At 45.7% G+C, this 24,408-nt stretch overlaps 1 long non-coding RNA gene across 1 annotated transcript; it reads left to right on the top strand.

Annotated features, from left to right (window-relative positions):
• Nucleotides 1-9,544: 9,544 nt before the first annotated feature.
• On the top strand, nucleotides 9,545-10,584 carry LOC122702805. Its single transcript, XR_006343339.1, has 3 exons — nucleotides 9,545-9,897; nucleotides 10,140-10,248; nucleotides 10,538-10,584. It is a non-coding gene; the product is annotated as an uncharacterized LOC122702805 (long non-coding RNA).
• The last annotated feature ends 13,824 nt before the right edge of the window (nucleotides 10,585-24,408 follow it).

The raw sequence follows: 24,408 nt of genomic DNA, 5'->3' as shown, positions 1-24,408 counted from the left end.
TGGGATGCCCATACATATATAGGCATATATGTATATATATTCTTTTTTTCAGCTTTTTCCATTATCATTTATTACAACATATTGAGGGCTTCCCTGGTGACTCAGCTGGTTAAGAATCTGCCTGCAATGCAGGAGACCTGCGTTCAATCCCTTGGTTGGAGAGATCCCCTGGAGAAGGGAATGGCTACCCACTCCAATATTCTGGCCTGGAGATGTCTATGGACTGTATAGTATATACAATATATTGAATATATCAATAGTTTCCTGTGGAAGTTAGTTTCAATTTAAAGTTGTTTTTTTCTTTAAATCCTCACTTTTAAACGAATAAAATGATATTTTGTGTTTAGTCTAGCAAAACCTCTGGAACTGGATGTTTTAAAGAATGGGTGACTGCTAAGATTTTGATCAACTTACAATCTAGAACATGATTTTGTATGGAATTAAAGGTGCTGTACATACAATCATTGATTTATTTGCTTAACTTCTTTGTCCCATAAAGAAACTACTTAAAGACAGGGCTATGTTACCTATCTTTGTTTCCCTTATAGGCTTGATATAGTATGTGCTCAAAAAGATGTTTGCTGAATGAATGAATAGGTGAAGGTGTTGTGAATATGTGACAAAGAATAACCATGTTCTTGCATGAGTTTGAGAGCAGAGTAGATTCTCTTTTGGTTGGCAACAAATGCGGAAAGACCAGAAGTATGTGGGGTGGAAGAGGAATTAGTTTTGAATTTGAATAAGGTAAATAAGTGCAGCCTCAGGTTTTTCTGGAAAAAAAAAAAAAAAGGAAAAACAACAACAACAACAACGAAGACATTTTTCCAAATTCCACTGAAGCTTCTTGGTTCAAAAAGAGTGTCTGTAAAGGCTGAAGATGGGACATGGAACCACCTTGAGTAGGAAAATAAGTTTTCCAGATGAGGACAAGGTTGGCTAACTAAGCGTTCGAAGGCCATGGTGCCAGCTCTTAGTATCTCTGACACTAGAATCTTTTGTGTGTTTAGTCACTCAGTCATGTCCAACTCTTTGTGACCCCATGGACTGTAGCCCACCAGGCTCCTCTGTCCATGGGATTCTCCAGGCAAGAATACTGGAGTGTGTTGCCACTTTCTCCTCCAGGGGATCTTCCTGACCCAGGGATTGCAGGCAGATTCTTTATCACTGAGCCATCAGGGAAACCCTAAGAAAAGAAAGAATTATTTCCAAATCCCATTGAAGCTTCTTGGTTCACAAAGAGAGTTTGTAAAGACTGAAGATGGGACATGGGACCACCTTGAGTGGGAAAACAGGTTTTCCAGATGAGGACAAAGTTGGCTAACTGAATGCTCCAAGGTCATGCTGCCAGCTCTTAGCATCTACTAGAATCTTTTGCAGACTCTGGTAAAGTCTGCTGTTCCTTCCTGGGCTCTGCTCACCTCTGTGGCAATTCCTCCTCTGCTAGGGAAAAATGACCATGGGAATCTGAGGTCCCCCAGTTCTCAGAAACAAAAAAAGAAGCATGGGAGTACATTTCCATTCAACTGCATTTCAGCCAACTTCATCCTAAATACTGCCGGTTCCAGGCTCAGAGCCCCCACTTTCCAGCCATCCCCCAGCTCTGTGCTTACCTGGAAGCCTCACCAACCTCTTGGCCGGAGAACCCTGGTACTCCCCCTCTGCTCAGCAACCTCCTGTTCCTAAAGGGAGTTGAGATGCTGATGGATTTCTTCTCTCTCGCTGGATCCTGCTCAAGGTTGTTGATCTGAGACTCTTAATCATCCAGATGAGTTTGCAGTTGTTACTTCTCATCAGAAACACATCTTCAGCGCTATCCATAAAGTGTTGGGTTCCACACAGGGTGGTGGTGAGACAGGGTATCTACCCCCAGGATGACAAGAGAAAATTCAATCTGCTTCCTGGGTCCTCTTGTCAGCCCTTGGGAGGGAGAGGAGAGGTGCAGAGAGCTGCATGACTTTGTTGATAGATTCTTGTTCCCACCTGAGAGCTTGTCTGAAACCTCCTTCCTTCTCTCCTCCCCTTCTTTCTCCCTCCTTCTCTCCTCCTGCCCTCCCTCCCTTCTCTCTTCTTTCTTCCTTTCTCTCTTTTCCTTTCTGTTTCTTCCCTTCAACACATTCACTGAGCATCTACTGAGTATGAGGTGTTATCTGGGGGGTGTTGTGGAGGAAGAGGATATGAAAGTTAATAGACTCTAGTCTCTCTTTGGGAAGAATTTGTAGAACCGAACTGCAGCGAGAAAACAAAGCTGTGCATGGATTAACTGTGCAAAATGCCTTCACAGAATCCACACTCTGTGTACACAGATTGTGGCAGGTGTACACAGAGTGTGGTGTTTCCCTCTCTAATGCAGTGGAGGTCAGAGCAGCTATCGGGCGGGTGTGGCATTCAGCCGCCTCTCCAAGGACAGGCACGTTGAAGCTGAGCAGAATCAAAGGTGGTTTCTCCCTGGCTTCTCTGCATCTGGAAAAGGCCTTTTTAAGATAGTTGAAGTAGAGTTGATTTATAGTGCTGTGTTAGCTTCTGGGGCACAGCAAAGGAATTCAGTCATATAGTGCTGTTCAGTTGATAAGTCATGTCTGACTCTATGCGATTCCACGGAATGCAGCACGCCAGGCTTCCCTGTCCTCTACTATCTCCTGGAGTTTGCTCAAATTCATGTCCATTGAGTTGGTGATGCCATCCAATCATCTCATCCTCTGCTGCCCCCTTCCCCTCCTGCCTTCAATTCACTGGAAGGACAGATGTTGAAACTGAAGGTCCAATACTTTGACCATCTGATGTGGAGAGCCAACTCATTGGAAAAGACCCTGACACAGTTATATATGTATATGCATATATATATATATGTATAATTCTTATATATGTATATGTTCTTTTTCAGGTTTTTTCCATTAAGGATTATTACCAGATACTGAATATAGTTCCCTGTGCTATCCTGTAGGACCTTGCTGTTTAGTTTATATATAGTAGTGTGTGTCTACTAATCCCAAATTCCTAATTTATCCCTCCCAACCCCATTTTCCTTTTGGTAACCACAAGTTTGTTTCCCATGTCTGTGAGTCTGTTTCTATTTTGTAAATAAGTTCATTTAAATCTTTCTTTAAGATTTTACATACAAGCTCTATCATGTGATATTTGTCTTTGATTTGCTTCACTTAGTATGGTCATCTCTAAGTCCATCCACATTGCTGCAAATGGCATTCAGTTCAGTCGCTCAGTCATGTCCGACTCTTTGCGACCCCATGAACAGCAGCACACCGGGCCTCCCTGCCCATCACCAACTCCTGGAGTCCACCTAAAGCCATGTCCATTGAGTCAGTGATGCCATCCAACCATCTCATCCTCTGTCATCCCCTTCTCCTCCTGCCCTCAATCTTTCCCAGCATCAGGGTCTTTTCCAGTGAGTCAGCTCTGCACATCAGGTGGCCAAAGTATTGGAGTTTCAGCTTCAACATCAGTCCTTCCAATGAACACCCAGGACTGATCTCCTTTAGGATGGACTGGTTGGATCTCCTTGCAGTCCAAGGGACTCTCAAGAGTCTTCTCCAACACCACAGTTCAAAAGCATGAATTCTTCGGCACTCAGCTTTCTTTATAGTCCAACTCTCACATCCATACATGACCACTGGAAAAACCATAGTCTTAACTAGATGCACCTTTGTTGACAAAGTGATGTCTCTGCTTTTTAATATGCTCTCTATGTTGGTCATAACTTTACTTCCAAGGAGTAAGCTTCTTTTAATTTTATGACTGCAATCACCATCTGCAGTGATTTTGGAGCCCAGAAAAATAAAGTCAGCCACTGTTTCCACTGTTTCTCCATCTATTTGCCATGAAGTGATGGGACCAGATGCCATGATCTTAGTTTTCTGAGTGTTGAGCTTTAAACCAACTTTTTCACTCTCCTCTTTCACTTTCATCAAGAGGCTCTTTAGTTCTTCACTTTCTGCCATAAGAGTGGTGTCATCTGCATATCTGAGGTTATTGATATTTCTCCCAGCAATCTTGATTCCAGCTTGTGCTTCCTCCAGCCCAGCGTTTCTCATGACATACTCTGCATATAAGTTAAATAAGCAGGGTGACAATATACAGCCTTGATGTACTCCTTTTCCTATTTGGAACCAGTCTATTGTTCCATGTCCAGTTCTAACTGTTGCTTCCTGATCTGTATACAGATTTCTCAAGAGGCAGGTCAGATGATCTGGCATTCCCATCTCTTGAAGAATTTTTCACAGTTTATTGTTATCCACACAGTCAAAGGCTTTGGCATAGTCAATAAAGCAGAAATAGGTGTTTTTCTGGAACTCTCTTGCTTTTTTGATGATCCAGTGGATGTTGGCAATTTGATTTCTGGTTCCTCTGCCTTTTCTAAAACCAGCTTGAACATCTGGAAGTTCATGGTTCATGTATTGTTGAAGCCTGGCTTGGAGAATTTTGAGCATTACTTTACTAGTGTGTGAGATGAGTGCAATTGTGCAGTAGTTTGAGCATTCTTTGGCATTGTCTTTCTTCGGGATTGGAATGAAAACCGAGCTTTTCCAGTCCTATGGCCACTGCTGAGTTTTCCAAATTTGCTGGCATATTGAGTGCAGCACTTCCACAGCATCATCTTTCAGGATTTGAAATAGCTCAACTGGAATTCCATCACCTCCACTAGCTTTGTTTGTAGTGATGCTTCCTAAGGCCCACTTGACTTCACATTCCAGAATGTCTGGTTCTAGGTGAGTGATCGCACCATCATGATTATCTGGGTCGTGAAGATCTTTTTTGTACACTTCTTCTGTGTATTCTTGCCACCTCTTCTTAATACCTTCTGCTTCTGTTAGGTCCCTACCATTTCTGTCCTTTATTGAGCCCATCTTTGCATGAAATGTTCCCTTGGTATCTCTAATTACTTCATCCTTTTTTATTGCTGAGTAATATTCCAGAAATGGTCTTTTCCTTCTCCCTTCTCTGAGGCATCAGCGAGATTCTGGAGCTGACCCTGTGGGTGCCTTTCCCCACCTCTCCAAGGCAGGCCTGGCTGCCCTTACCTGCCAGTGGCCTTCTGGGCCTTCTTTCCCCTCAAATCACAGCAAACTGAGGTCTGCCTCAGTGCTTAAAATGCATGCGGACGCCTATATTCAGGAAGCCTAGACAAGACAGTATTTGTTTTAAAAATAATTTCTTAAAAAATGTGAGCCACATCAACAAGGAAGAAAGTTCAATTTTTAAAAAGGAAATAAAAATAACCTTGGTCAGTTCAGTCGCTCAGTCGTGTCTGGCTCTTTGCGACCCTGTGGACTGCAGCACGCTAGGCCCTGTCCATCACCAACTCCCGGAGCTTGCTCAAACTCATGTCCATTGAGTCGGTGATGCCATCAAACTATCTCATCCTCTGTCATCCCCTTCTCCTCCTGTCTTCAATCTTTCCAAGCATCAGGGTCTTTTCCAAGGAGTCAGTTCTTCGCATCAAGTGGCCAAAGTACTGGAGTTTCAGCTAGAGCATCAGTCCTTCCAATGAATATTCAGGACTGATTTCCAAAACAACATCACACATATAGAATGTCTAGAGAGAAATAGCACCATTTGGAAGGATTTGGGAAGCGGGCTTCCCAGGTGGCCCAGTGATAAAGAATCCACCTGCCAATGCAAGAGATGTGGATTCGATCCCTGAGTTGGGAAGATCTCCTGGAGAAGGAAATGGAAACCCACTCCAGTATTCTTGCCTAGAGAATCTCCATGGACAGAGGAGCCTGGTGGGCTCAAAAAGAGGTCAAAAAGAGTCAGACAGGACTGAACAACAGAGGACACACACTTCCATCCGTGCACCAATCTGGGAGGGTTTCCTGGAGGAAGCAGGCTTTCAGGACTGAAAGAGCAGGCTTGGGCTGGAAGACTGGGTGCTCATTCACTTCACTGGGATTCCTGGAGGGCAGAGACCATGCACTTGGTACCGCTTCCTATGGTGGGAGGCCTGGCACAGCCATGAAAGAACCAAGAACAAAGTGTGCAGGTGACAGGTGAAGGCTGGACAGGACAGTAGAGGAAGCTGAAAGAAAGGGTGAATGAAAGGGGCTGAGAAGAGGGGCTGGGAAAGAGCCAAACTTTGTGTGCACCTTGCTGAGGGTTTTGAGGCGGAGCATGCTGTCAGATGGGAAGCCTGTTCCAGGTTGCAAAGGGATTTAACAGCCTACCGGGGCTTTGGGCGAGGGTAATGGGAACGATGGGCCCCAGGAGTCCAGGAGTCTAACAGTGGCTCTAATTATAGCATCCCCATGACCTTGGGCAGGGAACCTCACCTCTTCCATCTTGCTCATCACCACATCATGTGGATGGCTGCTGTGTTTACCTCCTCCTTTTTTGTTGTCGGGTACCCTGGAAACCCAAGGTAGATTTTCTCCTTGGTCATGAGGCCAGATCAGAGCTGAGCCTATGGTTTGCAGCCTGGGAGGAGAGGCCACGGCTGAGGGAGGAGAGGGCAAAGATGTAGACTAAGGTCCCAGCACTGGGACAACTGAAATAGAGGCCAGAAGCTACAAAGTTTGGCAACTGATTTATTGATGGGGAATACATGTAAATCCATGGCTGATTCATGTCAATGTATGACAAAAACCACTACAATACTGTAAAGTAATTAGCCTCCAACTAATAAAAATAAATGAAAAAAAATAAGGGGAAATAACAATAGTAACCACTTATTGGGTGCTTAATTAATATATACTACCTATCACATCCTAGTGGGTATTATAATTATCCCATTTTACAGATGGGAAAGTTGAGGTTTAGAGAGGTAAAATGATTGCCCAGGGTTAACACTGTTAATAAGTGGTGTGCAGATGCTTGCTCAGTCATATCTGATTCTTTGCAACCCCATGGACTGTAGCCTGCCAGGCTCTTTTGTCTATGGGATATTCTAGGCAGGAATACTGGAGTGGGTTGCCATTTCCTCCTCCAGGAGATCTTCCCAACCCAGGTATCGAACCCACATCACCTGCATCTCCTGCATTGGCAGACGTATTCTTTACTGCTGAGCCACGTGGGAAGCCCTTAATAAATGGCAGAGCTGGAATTTTAAAACTTGATTTTTCAAATCCTATCAGAGCTCTTAGGCACTGCTTTAACCTGCTTTCTTTAAGTCGATTCACTTATGAGGCTTCATCTCTGTTTTTAGACGGTGTCATGTCATGGTTCCTCATGAGAGGCAGGCTGAGGAGGCACTGTGGCCCTTAGGGTTCAGGCCCTGGGATCAAGGATCCTGTGCACAGCGGGCGGGGTAGGCAGGGCCATCAGGAAGGAGAACTTGGGATCTGACATCAGAAGAGGGTGCAGAGGAGGAGGCCCTCTCATTTGTAAAGTGCTTTCCAGCTTTTGCTTTAATTGATTCTCATGACAGCTCTGGGAGTTAAGCATGGAGCTTTTCTTCAATCCCCATTTTCCAGTTGAAGAACCTGAGGCCTGGAGAGGTGAAAACAATTGACCAGTGTCATCCAGCTGGTAAATGGCAGATGGCAGATCCTGATTCTCTCTTGCCTGAGCTGTGCTCCTTGTTGGGGTTCAACATGGGGTCCCCAGAGGATGTTCACTTTGCTGGAGGGTTAAAGAGTACGGGAGCAGAGCGAGCATGGCTGAGGTCCTAAAAGCTGAACTGGGAGAGGTTCTGAGGCACATGACCTTATCCTCAAAGCCCCAAGCTGGGCAGAGGCCCGGAGACTCAGGATCTGTCTGGGACTGGCATAGCCTGATGCCCAGGGCTAGAAGACAATGCCAGTGGTACAGGATCCAGAAAGGAAAGACTCACCCTGAATGGAGCTCCCCTAGGGTCCTGTCTCCAGGATCTTGAGGGTAAAGAAAAGGCAGGGCAAGCTCCGCAGGTTTGGGGCTCTCTGCTATCTCTGACCTTGGCTATCAAGAGGCCCTTGATCAACATAGGCTGTTTGAAGAGTAAAGTGATGGGCAGGTTGCCCAGCCCTGGACCACAGTGGAAGGAATATGTGCTTTGGAGATGGACAGCTGGGGGTCAAATCCTAGCCCTGCCCGTTTCGTGGATGGGTGATTTTGTGTCTTAGTTGCCCCTTCCATAAAATGCGGTAACAACAGTTTTTTCACTGCCATAAAATATGAATGAGCAAATACATATTCATGATATTAGATGAATTTCATTCATTTTATGAGCCCTCTATGTGCCAATGCTGGGCTAGGGGCTGGGGATAGTTCTGTGATCCACACAGACAAGAGCCCAGCCTCACAGCATGGGCCCCCGTGAGTACCACTTCCCTCTTCTCATTTGTAAAGGTAACCGAGAGTTCTCCTCTAGAGCAGGGCGCCCCCCAGCAGCCAGGGAGGAGGAGGTGGATGGAAGGAGGAGCAGATCCTGGGGCTGGTGATGGAGTGGAGGGGGTCAGCTCCGTGGTCCTCCTTATCTGACTGCCCTTGCCCCAGAAACCCAGAGAGCTTGACAACGATGATCTCACTAGTGTTCAAAGCTTCCCAGGGGAGACCGAAGGCAAAGCAGAAAGCACTGGAGTGTGCTTGTGTTGACAGCTGAAGGATCAGAGTGGCTGGCTGGGGATCACAGGCTGTGGGGGTGGCACGGCATTGCAGAGTCTGAAGGTTTTTGCCTGTGGCCATCAGGCCAAGTTCACAGACTGTAGACACTCAAAGGAGGCTCCCTTTCCTAATCAACAGCCTGCACTATGTGCCAGATGCTTTTCTAGGTGGCTTACCCTTCTGGTCTTCCCAAGCCTGGGAATGGGGATCATTGTTCCCATTTTCCAGATTAGGAAACTGAGGCACACGGGAGCCAAGTGGCTTGCTTATGGCCACAAAGCATCATGGCAATAGTCCAGATTCAGGTTCACCTCTCTGTGTCTAACACACACACACACACACACACACACACACACACACACACACACACACACACTAAATGCAGTGACTGGAGACCTGCTCTCTAGGCTGGCTAACAGTGGACTGGGAGGACCCCTCTTGACATCCATCCAGTGTCTGTCCGCCTGGAGCAGGCAGCAGGGACAGAGGTGGGGAGAAGGACCAGGAGTCAGACCGCAGGTTCCCCAGCAGCGCAGGACACCGGAGGTGGAGGAGGACACGGGGCGGCTCTGCTCACCACCCTCCTTCCGGTGGTCTGCCTCTTGACCAGACATCTCAAGACCCCTTTGGATGCATTTTCTTCTCGTGTTTACCTTCGCCCCCACCCCACCCCGCTTCCTGATTCATCCTTTACCCTCTCTTTTCCTTCTCCCTTTCTCCCTGCTTTCTCTCAACTTCCTCGCCCCTTCTCTGTCCCTCTTCTCTCGCGTTTTCTACCCTTTGTCTCGTTACCTCCTTCCCTCCTTTTCCGTTTGTTTTTCTTCCCCGGAGCCCCCTCCCCACGCACCCCTCCCTCTGGCCCCCTCCCCGTCGCCCGCATCTGCGCCTGCAGCTCTCCCTCCGCCCTCGGCCCCGCCCTCCTCTCGCCCAGCCTCCCCCCTTCCATCTCTGCGCTCGCTCTCTGTGATTTATTACTCGCCCTGCTGCTTCTGACAAACTATTTGTAGGAAAATGAGATTTGGTCCGCGCTGGATGGCTCCTCTGGGAGGCAGGCGTGGGGGTCGGGTTCGGAGCCCCCGTGCGGGCCCCCCCACCAGAGCCCACGGCGCTTACGGAGCTCTTTAAGATAAATGAGCAAAATTAAGAGACTCACTGGGGGAAGAAAACACGGGATGGCAGCGAGCGAGAGCGGCTGGTACAGGGTTTCCGCCCAGAGATTCATCCACGTGCGCCCCACTGGGGCCTCCCCCATCTGCCGCAGACTCCAGGGAGCTCTCTTCCCCAAGAAGAACTTCCAGACCCCGGGGCGCCTTTCTTCCTCCCCCTGGATGTGGTCGTTGAAAAGGGCAGAGACCTTTCTAGAAGGACGTAAGCAACAGATGGGGCTGGAGGAGCAGGTCTCTGGGGGTGCTCAGGAAGAAACCAGACAGAGGGGGAAGAGGTGGGGAGAGGACCGAAGAGCCGGTGGATGTCTGACGGGTTGGAGGGGTGGTGAAATCAGCCTAACTGGGTGGGTGAGTGCCCGTGGACCACCCACATCTGACGTCCAGGTTACTTCAGCCATACCCAGATCCCACGGGAGCCTAACCAGTTTCTTATCTGGATCACAGGCATGACTCAGGACAGGACACAGGCAGTGGAAGCCCGTGACTGAAGCAAGCCCCCAGGCCTCACCTCCAAGGCAGGGTTTAACACTTCTGGTCGGCTGAGCAGCAAACTGTAAGCTCCCTGAGGGCAGGTGGGAGGTCTTGGGTTTTCTGGTGGAACCTAAGGGCTGCAAGGAGGTCAAAGCAGTCAATCCCAAAGGAAATCAACCCTGAATATTCATTGGAAAGCGAAAGCAAAATCGCTCAGTCATGTCCGATTCTTTGCGACCCCATGGACTGTAGCCTACCAGGCTCCTCAGTCCATGGAATTTTCCAGGTAAGAATATTGGAGTGGGTTGCCATTTCCTTCTCCAGGGGATCTTCCCGACCCAGGGATCGAACCCGGGTCTTCCGCATTGCAGGCAGACGCTTTACCATGAGCCACCAGGGAAGCCCATCGGAAGGACTGATGCTAAAGCTGAAGCTCCAATCCTTTGGCCACCTGATGTGAAGAGCCGGCTCAATGGAAAAGACCCTGATGCTGGGAAAGACTGAAGGCAAAAGGAGACGGGGGCGGGAGAGGATGAGATGATTAGATAGCATCACCGGCCCAATGGACATAATTTGAGCAAGCTCTGGGAGACAGTGGAGGACAGAGCAGCCTGGCTGCTACAGTCCATGCGGTCGCTGAGTTGGACACAACTTAGCCACTGAACAACATCCACCTTAGGGCTGGCTCACTGTAGGCCCTAAATACTATTTGTGGAGGGAGTGATTGCATCAACACAAGCCTGTCTTTCAAACTCAAGGCTTCATTTTCAACTCCCATGGGATGTGCCCTGGAGCCAGTTTTTCAGGACATGTTTTTCCTTATTTTAAAAACAATACATTTTAATGGATGCAGTATCTTCTCTTATCTCCGGGAGAGCAGTAATTATTCTGTAACTTTGTTTTGTATTTTTTTTTTTTCTGTTTTTGAAGTCTTAATTTCCCTTTTAGTAAATAAGAAAGAATTCTCTCTCAGAAATTAAAAGTTGAAATGTAGAAGTTGAAATAAATTAAGTAGGAGGCCTGAAAGATAATGTGAAAAAAACTCCAATACATTTATTGTTCTGTCAAATGTGAAGAAAATAGAGATAAGCTTGGACAAGAAAAGAAAAGTTACCTACCAGTTCTATAGTTTGGTGTCTATCTGAATTTGAAAAGAAAAAGGGTCAAATTGCACATATTTTTGGTATGCTTTACATATCAAATATCATCAAATACAATGATATTATATTGTGCATCCTTTTTTATGATATTCACTATTCCTCTAAGATATAATGTTAAATGGAAACAGTTTATCGACTGTATGTTTGTATGTTCCATGTATGGCTTCATTATTAATAAAAAGGCACATATTTTGTTCATTTTGATTATTTCCAAATTTTCACTGTTATAAAGTGATGCCAATATTAGTATGGTCCAGATTATACTATTTTTTTTTTTTTTTTTTTGGTCATAGCTGGTGATAAAAGCAGTGATCTCTGCTCCTTCCTGGCTTTATAAGAATAAGACATGACACATTTAAAAGTTAACAACTCCAGGGGTTCTGATCTGACAGCCCACTCTGGATCGGTTCTTCTAGAACTTTTCAAGGTTTCAAAGACCACCTGAATCTACCCACCAGGACGATTTGAGAGTGTTCTGCCAGCGAGAGAGGTAGATTAGGCTTTAGCTGTTATAAGAACCAACAAAGATACAGTATTTGAAGAAAAGGGTTGTTGAGCTTGAATTTTGTAAGAAGTCTACAAATAAAACGTGAACCAAATTAATTATATAATTTTGAAATCTACTAATTTCAAAGTATCCTAAAATGTAACACTTGAAAATGGTGGCATCACGCTAAGAGTCTAGTGGGTCTAGTATCACATGTGTGGAGAAGAAAGGAATTTGAGGTGTAAAGATGTTGGGGAAAAATTTGAAATTCACTGGACTTTGCTGGTGGCTCAGTGGTAAAGAACCTGCCTGCCAGTGCAGGAAACAGGGGTTCAATCCCTGGTTGGGGAAGATTTCACATGCCATAGGGCAACTAAGCCCATGCAAGACACAACTATTGAGCCTGTGCTCTAGAGCCCATGCTCCTCGGACCAGAGAAGACACCACAATGAGAAACCTGCACCCTGCAACGCGAGAGTAGACCCCGCTCTCCGAAACTAGACAAAAGCCTGCGCAACAAGAAGAAGACCTAGTGCAGCCAAGAATAAAACAAATAAAATTTTATTTTAAATGAAATAAATAAAATTTTATTTAAAAGAAAATTTTATTTAAAATAAAATTTAAAAAAGAAAAATCTTTGGAATTCAGTGACAACACAGGTAACCAAGTTACTGGGCACTTTTGAGGTGAAGGTCATCTCCCTTCCTTGGAGAGTAAGGTATCCATCTTTATGTCTGTCTGTCAGCCTGGAGTTTGCAGGTCTCAAGAAGGCTGATAGATGAGGCCAAACAATCTGATCATTTGCTCCTTGAGTTCGTGCTGTCATCAGCATTTTTATTATAAACAAATACAACAATTTCTATGGATGCAACACTTCAATCTACTTCTTGGGGCCCTTAAGGACACCTTATATCACTTGTTATAAACTTCAGTGTACAGAGTGGGAGGGACAGTAATGAAAGGAGAGGAGACTCCATGAACTGTTTTCAATATTTGAAAAAATATGTGGATTACCGACCATAAAGCATCATGGGATAGTACAATGTCAATTTCTTTGCTTTAAATTAATTTCTACCAACTTATGATATTTCTTTTTTAAATTTATTTTTGGCTAAAAATAAATATGGGTCTTCCTTCTGCTCAAGGGGTTTCTCTAGTTGTGGTGAGCAGGGGCTACTCTTTGTTGCAGTGCGCAGGCTTTTTATTACAATGGCTTCTCTTGTTGCAGAGAATAGGCTCTAGGGTGCTCAGGCTTCAGTAGTGGCAGTGTGTAGGCTCAATAGTTTCGGGGTACAGGCTTAGCTGCTCTGTGGCATGCAGGATCCTCCTGAACCGGGGATCAAACTGGTGTCCCCTGAATTGGCAAGCAGATTCTTAACCACTGGACCACCAGGGAAGCCCTATGATACCTCTACTTATTATCTCAAATGAATTGCTCTGATTAACATTTTTCTAGGTCTTTGATTAATATGTGGAAGGAAGAGCCAATTGTTTAATAAACTCAATCTGTTTTTTTCTAATCATGAAGGAGTTCATGGTGGGTAGTAAAGGGGGTCTCTATGAAAAGAGCTTGAGAGGCAGAGTAAAATATCATCCATGGCTCGCTCTCTACTCTGTTGCTGCCATGAGGCAAAACCGGCCCAAATAAGCACGTGCATGCTCAGTTGTGTCCAACTCTTTCCGACCCCATGGACTGTAGCCCACCAGGTTCCTCCATCTATGGAATTTTCCAGGCAAGAATACTGGAGTGGGTGGCCATGCCCTCCTTCAGAGGATGTTACTCACCCAGGGATTGAACCTGCGTCTCCCGTGTCTTCTGCATTAGCGGGCAGATTTTTTTTCTTTTCTTTTTTTTCTTACCATGAGCCACTAGGGAAGCCCAAATGAAAGGACTCTCTTGACCTTGCAGTTGACAGCATGGTGGGGATTTCCTAGGAAAATCCATTCAAATCTCTTTCTCCCTCAGATCATGAGAGAGGTGACATCTATTGCGTGTGGGTGGGTGGGGCAGAAGGCATCCATAATGACTGGGGAAGAGGCATGAATATGACAAAAATAGGGATCTCAGCCAAAAAAGATGATTCATGACTGACTCAATCTGGAGGCCTCTCACTTCATTTTATTAGTAAGAAAAGAAGCGGTGGAGGATGTGGTGGTGGAGGGGGGGCAGAAAAGAAATTAAAACACTGTGATCCCTTTAATATGGTCCAAGATTTACTCTGCATAATCCAGCCATATTTTTGATAGGAAATTCACGGCTCCTCTGTTCCCAGTAACAGAACGGTGATCTTTATGGGGCCGGTGTGAGGAAGCTGGCGGGTACAGCCCCCGTCACATTAAACTGTCTCAGTGAAGAGGCAATTTGTTTGATATTAAGAGTTATAAAAATATCAGCACAGAGCAGTTATGCCGGGGATATTGCACAAGCCAATCTGAATTTTAATGTAGTGTGAGCAATAAGCACCGTATTTCCCGTGCCCACGCCACACTCCCTCTCTGCAAATATTTGAAGAGAAAAAATAGAGGTTTGGAGTGTCTTGCTCTTTTCCACTTCCGCCTCGTGTGGACTCATCCTGCACCAGATGAGTGGGAGCTGGCAACGGGTTTTTGAGGTACCTAGGAGCCAGGAGCATCCTCGAAATTGTTAGCAGAGAGAATTAGAAACATGGCCACATGGACTGACTTCCTACATCCCTGTTCATGCCCCTTACTCAAGCACGAGTCTCATCTCAGTGCCTCCTAGGACTCAGCCCTCTCTGCCCACTAGCCTCTTAGGATTGTCATCCCAAGTATGCTTTATTTTTCTTAATTCAATGGAATGCCAGTTCCCAAGCATCCCACCCCCTCAATTGTCTAAATCCACCCTAAAACGTCCTTCTTATCTTCTCACCACGCCCTGGTCCCATCCCCAATTCATCTAGCTCCGTGACCTATAGGTACAAACTGTGACCTCTCCTCTCTGTCTCCTTCTATCCGTCTTCTCATTATTTCCATTTACTGTCATTCTTCTTCCTTCACCTCCCAGTCACCTCTTCCCTGCCTCTTCTCCCATAAATATCCATTCAGCCTTACAGATAGATCTTTCTGAAACGTGCTAACCAATTAATTTCACTTCCACAGGGCGCCTACTTCACATTAGGCTGAAGGAGGCACAAACATGAATAAGACTGTTGTCTCTGCTTTTCAGGGACACACAGTGTGGTTGGGGGAGAGCTGGGAGTGTGCAGTGGGGGTGTGCTAGACAAGCACTCTGGTCATTTTCTTTTTTTGAATTAATTTTTAATTGGAGTATAGTTGATTTACAGTGTTGTTAGTGAATCAGTCATTGATCGTTTCTGGATTGTGGGTGCTCAGTCACATCCAACTCTTTGAGACCCCATGAACTGTAGTCCACCAGGCTCCTCTGTCCATGGACTCGTCCAGAAAAGAATACTGGAGTGGGTTGCCATTTCCTGCTCCAAGGGATCTTCCCGACCCAGGGATCAAACCCATGTCTCCTGCATCTCCTGCATTGGCAGGCGGGTTCTTTACCACTGCACCACCTGGGAAGTCATACGTATACTTATATCCACTCTCTTCTAGACTCCATTCCCATACAGGTCATTAAAGAGCACTGAATAAAGTTCCCTGCAATACAGTAGGTTCTTATTTGTTAACTTTTATATTGATATAGTTCCCGGTGGCTCAATGGTAAAAGAATATGCCTGCCAATACAGGAGGTGCATGTTTGATCCCTGGGTCAAGAGGATCCTCTGGAGAAGGAAATGGCAACCCACTCCAGTATTCTTGCCTGGGAAATCCTATGGACAGTGGAGCCTGGCAGGCTACAATCCATGGGGTCTCAAAGAGTCAGACACGATTTAGTGACTGAGCAACAACATATTAATACATAGTAGTGTGCATGTATCAACCCCAATCTCCCAATTTATCCCTCACCCCCTCCTCCCTTGGTGACCATAAATTTGTTTTCTGTATCTGTGACTCTATTTCTGTTTTGTAAATAGGTTACTTTGTATCATTTTATTTTTTTAGATTCTGCATATAAGCGATATCATATATTTGTCTTTCTCTGTCTGACTTACATCATTCAGTATGACAATCTCATTCAGAGCAGAATGAGGTAAGAAGCCTGAGAGAGGTCCAAACAAAGGCAGCTGAGGACCTAAAGAAGAGTTGGTCAAGTGACTGGGCCTCCAGAAGGGGCGGGGGGCGGTGACACAGGTGGCATTTGAAGAATGGGTGAAGAGTATGTTCCAGACAGAGCAAAGGAAGGCTTGGTGGGAGGGATTCTTGGGGAAATTTTAAGAAAGATTGAGTCACCCAGTTTGGCTGAAGAGGCTCAGAGAAGTTCAAGGGTATGTCCAAGCTAATGAGAAGGAGACTCTGATCTAGTTCCCAGGGTTGTCTGATTCACAGTTCAGGACACTTTTCAATGCACAAAAACAGGGATTCTCAAAGTGTGATCTGGGGCCTCTGGATTCCCTGAGACCCTCTCAGAGGGCCTGTGAGGTCAAGGCTACTTCAGAATCATTTGCTCCTGCCTTGCTCACTTGCTCAGAAATGTACAGTGGGTTTTCTTTTCTTCTTAATTAATTTATTTAAAAAATTTTTTGTATTGAGATAAAAGTCACATAACACAAAGCATGCTGTTTTAACCGTATTTAACTACATAGTTCAGCGCCACATGTACGTTCATATTGTTGTGCAGCTCTAACCAGCATTTATCTCCCAAGTTTTTCACCTTCCTAAACTGAAACTTCGTCCCCATTGAACACTAAGTTCCCATTCCCCACTCCTCTCCTCCCCAGCCCCTGGATCCTGGCATCCACCAGTGTACTTTCTGCCTCTGTGAATTTGACTATTCCAGGTACCTCATATAAGTGGAATCAAACAGTATTTGTCTGCACCTAATATATATTGAGGGCTTCCCTGGTGGCTCAGTGGTAAAGAATCTGCCTGCCAGTGCAGGAGATGCAGGCTCAGTCCCCGGATCAGGAAGATCCCTAGAGAGGGAAATGGCAACCCACTTCTGTATTCTTGCCTTGGAGACCCCCTGGACAGAGAAGCCTGGTGGGCGACCGTCCATGGGGCTGCAAGAGTCAGACACGACTTAGCCACTAAACAGCAGCAGCATTGTATACTGGGATGCATTTTTAAGGTTAACTTAACATATGTATGCCCTGCACACAGATTTGTGCAGTGGATTTTCTATAGTACATTTGGAAGATCTGAAGAGCTCACGGAGCCAACATTTTCCAAATGACCAACACATAATGTTACAAATCATCCTTGGGAGAAACACCCATTCAGGGTGCAAATGAGATCAAATGCATCTAAAAGTAAGAGGATACAAAAACCTTGTGGATAGGGTTTCAGATTCCACATCACAAATAACCTTTAAGAGACTACCATTTGTTGAATTGTGAGGTTGTGTCAAAGAAGAATACCCACAATTATCTGAGAAGGAGATTTATATATACTCTCTCCCCTTTCAATTGCATATCTATGTGAAGCCAGGGTTTGTTCAATACACTTCAGTCAAAACAACATATGGCAACACTGAATGTCAAAGCAGGTGTGAGAAGCCAGCGCCTTCTCTTAAGTCAGACCTAAAGAGATGAGCAAACATGAATAATAATGATCTTTTTTGGCTCACTCAGTTTTGAAAATATATTTTCATAAAAATACATTATCTGTATTAGCATGAATGAGTTTATTACTACTTTTAAATGAATTTTAAAATGTATATTTAAAACCTGCCAGTTTTGATTTATAAGATGACTATTGATACCTGTAACCCACATAAACAATGCTCTTGGGCTGATAACTTTTTAGAGTGTAAAAAGATCCTGAGATCAAACTTTGGAGAACTGTGGGAACAGAGCATATCTCTAAAAGCTTATTAGTTGCACGTTTGATTGAGTTTGGCTTAGAAATAATGAGCCCACTCCTCACCTCCCCCTCCCCACACCCTCACTCTCTCTTGCTCTCGTACTGCCCCCATCATTCACTGTAGCCCTATCCTTGAACCCCTCCCCTCCATCTGGAAGTTTCCTTCCTCTCCTTCTACCTGATTTCCCTTTCATAGCACCTCACTCCTTCGCTTTCCACAGATGCCGGCTCCAAGCTACTCACATTCCTCAAGCAGGCCTCCCTTTCTCCATCGACTCTTATCTCCGTCACCTCCAACTCCCTCTCTAATCTCTCCTCATTCTTTAGCAGACAAGCTCCCTGTTCCTTCTAGGTTTTATCAAAGCCATACGTGCTCCTCATCTTTTTTCCTCACCAACTTCTTCTCAAAAGGCTTTATTTGCTGCTGTAAGAAATGTTGGGACCTGCTCTGAGAATCAAGCTCCTCAGTTTCTTTTTGGAGTCATGTGACATACTTCCGGATCCTCCCAACCCAGCCTCCAACCAAGGAGGATGATGTCCCAGGTACAATGGACTAAACCCAGACTTGGAGGCAGAGCCCAGCTTTGCCATATATTAACGAGGATGCTTAATAGCAACCAAATCACTCCACTGCTCTGACCTTTAGGTGAGTGTAATAACACCCTGAAGTTTTTTATGAAAATTACATCAGAGTATGTGGCAGAGAGTTAGTCCTCATGAAGATGGGCCCCTATTATCAGAGAGAAACATGACAGCAATCCAGAAACATGGCTTTCACAAACTAGTTAATTATTTGTCCTGATAATTATAAATTAAAGTAATCTATAACCTAGATCCAGCTTCCCTGGCGGCTCAGTGGTAAAGAATCTGCCTGCGACCCAATCAAAAAATGGGCCAAAGAACTAAACAGACCTTTCTCCAAAGAAGTACAGATGGCTAACAAACACATGAAAAGATGCTCAACATCACTCATTATCAGAAATGCAAATCAAAACGACAATGAAGTACCATCTCACCCTGGTCAGAATGGCTGCTATCAAAAAATTTACAAATAATAAATGCTGGAGAGGGTGTGGAGAAAAGGGAACCCTCTTACACTGTTGGTGGGAATACACACTAGTACAGCCACTGTGGAGAATGGTGTTCAGTTCAGTTCAGTCGCTCAGTCGTATCTGACTCTTTGCGACCCCATGAACCGCAGCACACCGGGCCTCCCTGTCCATCACCAATTCCCAGAGTCCACCCAAACCCATGTCCATTGAGTCAGTGATGCCATCCAACCATCTCATCCTCTGTCATCCCCTTCTCCTCCTGCCATCAATCTTTCCCAGCATCAGGGTCTTTTCAAATGAGTCAGCTCTTTGCATCAGATGGCCAAAGTATTGGAGTTTCAGCTTCAACATCAGTCCTTCCAATGAACACCCAGGACTGATCTCCTTTAGGATGGACTGGTTGGATCTCCTTGCAGTCCAAGGGACTCTCAAGGGTCTTCTCCAACACCACAGTTCAAAAGCATCAATTCTTCGGCACTCATCTTTCTTTATAGTCCAACTCTCACATCCATACATGACCACTGAAAAAACCATAGCCTTGACTAAGACAGACCTTTGTTGACAAAGTGAGGTCTCTGCTTTTTAATATGCTGTCTAGGTTGGTCATAACTTTCCTTCCAAGGAGTAGAAAACTGGAAATAGAACTGCCATACAACCCAGCAATCCCACTGCGAGGCATACACATCAAGGAAACCAGATTTGAAAGAGATATGTGTACCCCAATGTTCATTGCAGCACTGTTTACAATAGCTAGGACATGGAAGCAACCTAGATGTCCATCGGCAGATGAATGGATCAGAAAGCTGTGGAACAGATACACAATGGAATATTACTCAGCTATTAAAAAGAATGCATTTGAATCAGTTCTAATGAGGTGAATGAAACTGGAGCCTGTTATACAGAGTGAAGTAAGTCAGAAAGAAAAACACCAATACATATGTATGGAATTTAGAAAGATGGTAACGATGACTCTATATGCAAGACAGCAAAAGAGACACAGATGTAAAGAAGTGACTTTTGGACTCTGTGGGAGAAGGTGAGTGTGGGATGATTTGAGAGATAGCATTGAAACATGTATGTTACCATATGTGAATAGATCGCCAGTCCAGGTTTGATGCATGAGACAGGGTGCTCGGGGCCGGTGCACTGGGATGACCCTGAGGGATGGGGTGTGGAGGCAGGTGGGAGGGGGGTTCAGGATGGGGGACACATGTACACCCATGGCTGATTCATGTCAATGTATGGCAAAAACCAATACAATATTGTAAAGTAGGTAGCCTTCAATTAAAATAAATTAATTCATTTACAAAAAAAAGAATCTGCCTGCCAATGCAGGAGGCTTGGGTTCGATCCCTGGGTCAGGAAGATCCCCTGGAGAAGGAAATGGCAAACCACTCCAGTATTCTTGGCTGGGAAATTCCATGGAGGGAGAAGCCTGATGGTCAACAGTCCATGGGGTTGCAAAAGAATCAGAAATGACTTAGTGACTAAACAACAACAAATAACCTAGATTGTTAGTTCTCAGACTTTCACAGACAGCAGAATCTCTTAGGCAGCTTGGATATAGGGAGTCCCCCCAGAAATCCTGATTTGGTAGTTTATGGATGGGGTCCACATGCATATATTTTTTAATGAATTTTAATGTACATCAAACACTGGATGAGATATTTCCTGAATTGTTCTAAATCTCACATTTTCTCACTATTTTATGGGACTTTCCAATTCTTAAAAATCTGCCCAATTTCCAGTTAAAAATATTGAATGTGTTTTCATATACATCATATTTACTGACAAAAGGGCTGACAGTATTTCACCAAGTTCTAATAACCAACACTCTGCCATCCCCACCACATCCCCCTTTAACAAAGCAGGGTATTCAGGGAAGCCAGGGCAACTTGGGAGCTATTTAATGTTGCTGAACCTTTATTTCTTAGCTTTAAAGCAGGGATAGCCATATCTCATGAGGATATTATGAGAATTATGCAGACTAATGGAGGCCTTGTATGCCATCCAAATGCCGCTTCAAATTATTTCCTTTTGTGCAAAACTCGTTGACCCATTGATGAAACAGAGGAATTCGAATCACCAGTCTCCAAGGCATCCACTGTTTTTGGACCACTCTGAACTACCCATGACTCCAAGCACTGTGATGGCTTAGGGTGGGCTGGGGGGATCGGGATCCAGGGGCTGACTTCCTGCCACATCTTTCCTCTGCCACATCTTTCCTCTCCCAACCAACCCCCTTCAAACAGCGTCTGACCAAGCATTGTCTGTACTCAAATGTGCTCAATGCTTGGGAAGCCCTGGTGTTTTGTTTTTCTTCTTCTCCCTTCTTCACTCTTTGGACTTGTTTGACAAACCTTGACTTGGAGAATACCTTATGTAATCTGAATGCTCCTTCACTTCACTGCCTGCGGGTGCAGTGAGGTCACAGTGATCTGTGGGCCTGGTTTCTGGTACTGGAGAGGTTACTTCTGGGAACTTGAGTCCATCATCCCCCCTCCCTCCTCCCTCACCCTCCCATGGCTCCTCCCATCCATCTCAGGCAGTGCCTGGGGTGTTATGGTGCTCTCATGAATCTCTTTGCTCTCCTCCTCTGCTGATGCCATTGCTTCTTGGCGGTGCTCCCGTCGTCACTCTGCTCAGGTGATCTGTTGAAGGCAGCCATCTCCACTTGCTCTGGATGGCTATATGCTGAGCATCTGCAAAATAGGAGAGGAAGAGGTTCCTCTCTTGCTCCATGACTTCCTTCTAAAGGATCAGAGCAGACTTGCTTGAACCCTAAGACTTTGCAGCTCATTTAACTGTTCATGCATGCTCAGTCACGTCCCACTGTTTGAGACTTCATAGACTGTAGTCCACCAGGCTCCTCTGTCCATGGAATTTTCCAGGCAATTATACGGGAGTGGGTTGCCATTTCTAGCTCCAGGGGATCTTCTCAACCCAGGGATCAAACCCACCTCTCCTGCATTGGCAGGGGAGTTCTTTACCACTGAGCCACCTGGGAAGGCATAGACACTGCCTTTTTTTTCTGCAGAAGAGCATCCTGGCCACCAGCAGGGCTGGGCTGACTGAGCACACATAGCTGTGGCCTCACCCTGTGCAGAGCCTGCTCTGTCTGCTGCTCAGGCCCTGTATCCAGACTGATTCAGTGGTGAGTGGAGCTCCTCACTGCAGTCTGACTTCCATGAAGACCCCATCAATGTCACCTGTGTGCATGTCCAAATCCCAAGTTTTTTCTCAGAAAGGGGTTTATTTAGCCCCACATACATCAGTCAACACAGATAGACTCTGAGCAGTGTGGGTGGTCAGAGAGTGCAGGAAACCCAAAGAGTCATCCTGGACATACAGTTATACCCAGAAAGCAGGCTAAGGTGGGCAGAAATCCTCTCACCCATTCTCCAGGTGAAGAGCACTTTTAGGTAGGTTGAGGATTAGAGTTTGGGGGTGGTGTTGAGGAAAATGGGCTGGGCTTGCTTCTGGGGAGAAATTTTTCTTTCTTTTTGTTTATCTGTTTATTTGGAAGATAGCACGTTATTAAACACTAAAGGGAACAGGAACTTTGAAGTGTTCTCTAGGCAGAGGTGAAGAACAAAACCTGGGAAGTCCAGCAGCAGGAGGAGGTGCATGGGCCAAGACCATCTGTTCCCATGAGTAGGGTTTTGAGATCACCAGCGATTCCCCATCATGGCCCCTTCCCCAGTCGTCATGTGGATGTCACTCAGTGAAGGACAGTGGTCCAGAATCAGGAAAGAGGGACAGAGAATGGAGGGTGTGAAGGCAGCAGAGAGGGGGTATGTTTTCAGATTGGTTTTGAGGGTGAAAGACACTTGAAGAATTAAGAAGGGCCTGGAAATTACTGTGCTTATCTTGGAAAGACAGGACACAGACGACCTGTCTCCCCTAGGAGACGCCAGTGTAGGGATCAACCATCCAGCACTCACTTTGGAGCACGTCTGTATCAGGGAAATGGCAGGAGTGATGCTGGGTGATGTCATGAAGGAAACTTGCTGAGGCTTCCTGCACTGAGGGCTCACCTGGATCAGGAGTGGGGATGGGAAGGGAGAGCTCGGAGTTTGGGAGTCCTTGCTGAGAAAGAACAGGCGAGACCCAAAGAGGAGTAAATGCCAAAAACAAAGAGAAAACGAAGAGCAATGATGGTGCTATCCTAAGGCTAATTGAGCTGCCAGCAATCATAGGGAAGGTGGAAAGGGGCTCTGGTTTGGAAGGAAAGATAACAAGCTCTGCTTTAGACAAGCTTTTGTTACAGGGGTTGGAAGGTCAACCAAATAGTGATCTTCCGTGGACAACAAGAAATATGAGATAGTAGAGGACCAAGGGGTCAGGGTTTGAGATGGAGATTGAACAGCTTTAGGATAATGGAACAGGGCAGAGCTGCTTAGATAATTCATTTCACTGCTTAAGAAGTATTTGTTGGGTGCCTACTATGTGCCAAGCATGGATCTGAGACCTGGGGATACTGCAATGAATCTGGCAGGGAAGGGAGCTTGAGTGATTTGTGTGGATGAAGAGAATAAGCGATGTCAGGTCCAGGGGAAAGAGTAAGCATCAGACTGGGAGGTCAGTCTGGGATGCAGGAGGCCAGGAGAGGAATGAATAGCATGATGGATCATTTAGGGCCCCAGTTGACCTGCATGTAATGGGAATTCAAATAAAGTGGCCTAAATAAAGCAGGGGTTTATCCGTCTCTCCCAAAGCAAGGAGTGTGGGTATGAAAGCTGAGCACTGGAGCAGGGACTCCACCAAATCACTAAAGACGCAAGCATCCCACCCCTCCAAAGCCACATTGGCCACTGCCCACATTGTGTAGTTTGAAGGTCAACCATGGTTCCCTCTGGCTCCCAACCTCAAAATTCTGCATCTCTTCCTTCTCTGGTTTAAGGCTGTGTTTCTCAAAGTGTGTCCTGTGGAGCCCTGAGGAACTGTGGAGGTACTTGAGAGGCAGCAGAGAGGGCTGGTCCTCAGACACACTTGGCTACATAAACATATTTGACACATGTCCCAAAAAAGAAAGAGTGTTTCCTGAAGACCAGATTGCCTGAGTAGCTCCTTCCTAGAGTGAGCAGAGGCTCATCTGCTGAAACTACTATTATCAGAGGCATGCTCTACCTGGGCCCCTGCTGGTGTGTGTGTGTGTGTGTGTGTGTGTGTGTGTGTGTACATGTGCATGCATGCACTCTGCTCACCCCTGACTGACTGGTGTGCATTCACCTGTCCATCTCTCAGTGCCATGTGCCTTTTCTTCCCTCATGGGCTCATGACCTGAGCCCTTCTTTCCCTAAAGACCTCTGCATGCTGTCACCCCAAAGCACTCCTTACCCATCTCAAACCTGGGTCTTCTTTTAGATTCTTGCCTTAAAACATAGCACCTAAATCCACTTAGGACTTGAAGTCATGAGTGTTGGAGGTGGGTAGGGAGGATCAGAAACGGGAAGGGAGAAAGGAAATCCAGAGAAGAGGCAAGGGATGCCAAGACATGCTTGCTTCCAGGGAGGAAGCCTGGCTAGGTGGAATTGCAGTTGTAAGACCACAGTCCTTGCTGCTTATTCGTCCTATCACTTTGGAGAGAGTTGGAAGGGACCTCACATTTCTTCAAAGAGTAAATTCTGGGGCCATCCCTGGTGGTCCAG

Source organism: Cervus elaphus, chromosome 11 (assembly GCF_910594005.1).
Source record: "Cervus elaphus chromosome 11, mCerEla1.1, whole genome shotgun sequence".
NCBI classification, from domain to species: Eukaryota; Metazoa; Chordata; class Mammalia; order Artiodactyla; family Cervidae; genus Cervus; species Cervus elaphus.
The sequence above is the reverse complement of the archived record's forward strand: the minus strand, read 5'-3'. Positions and strand labels throughout refer to the sequence as shown.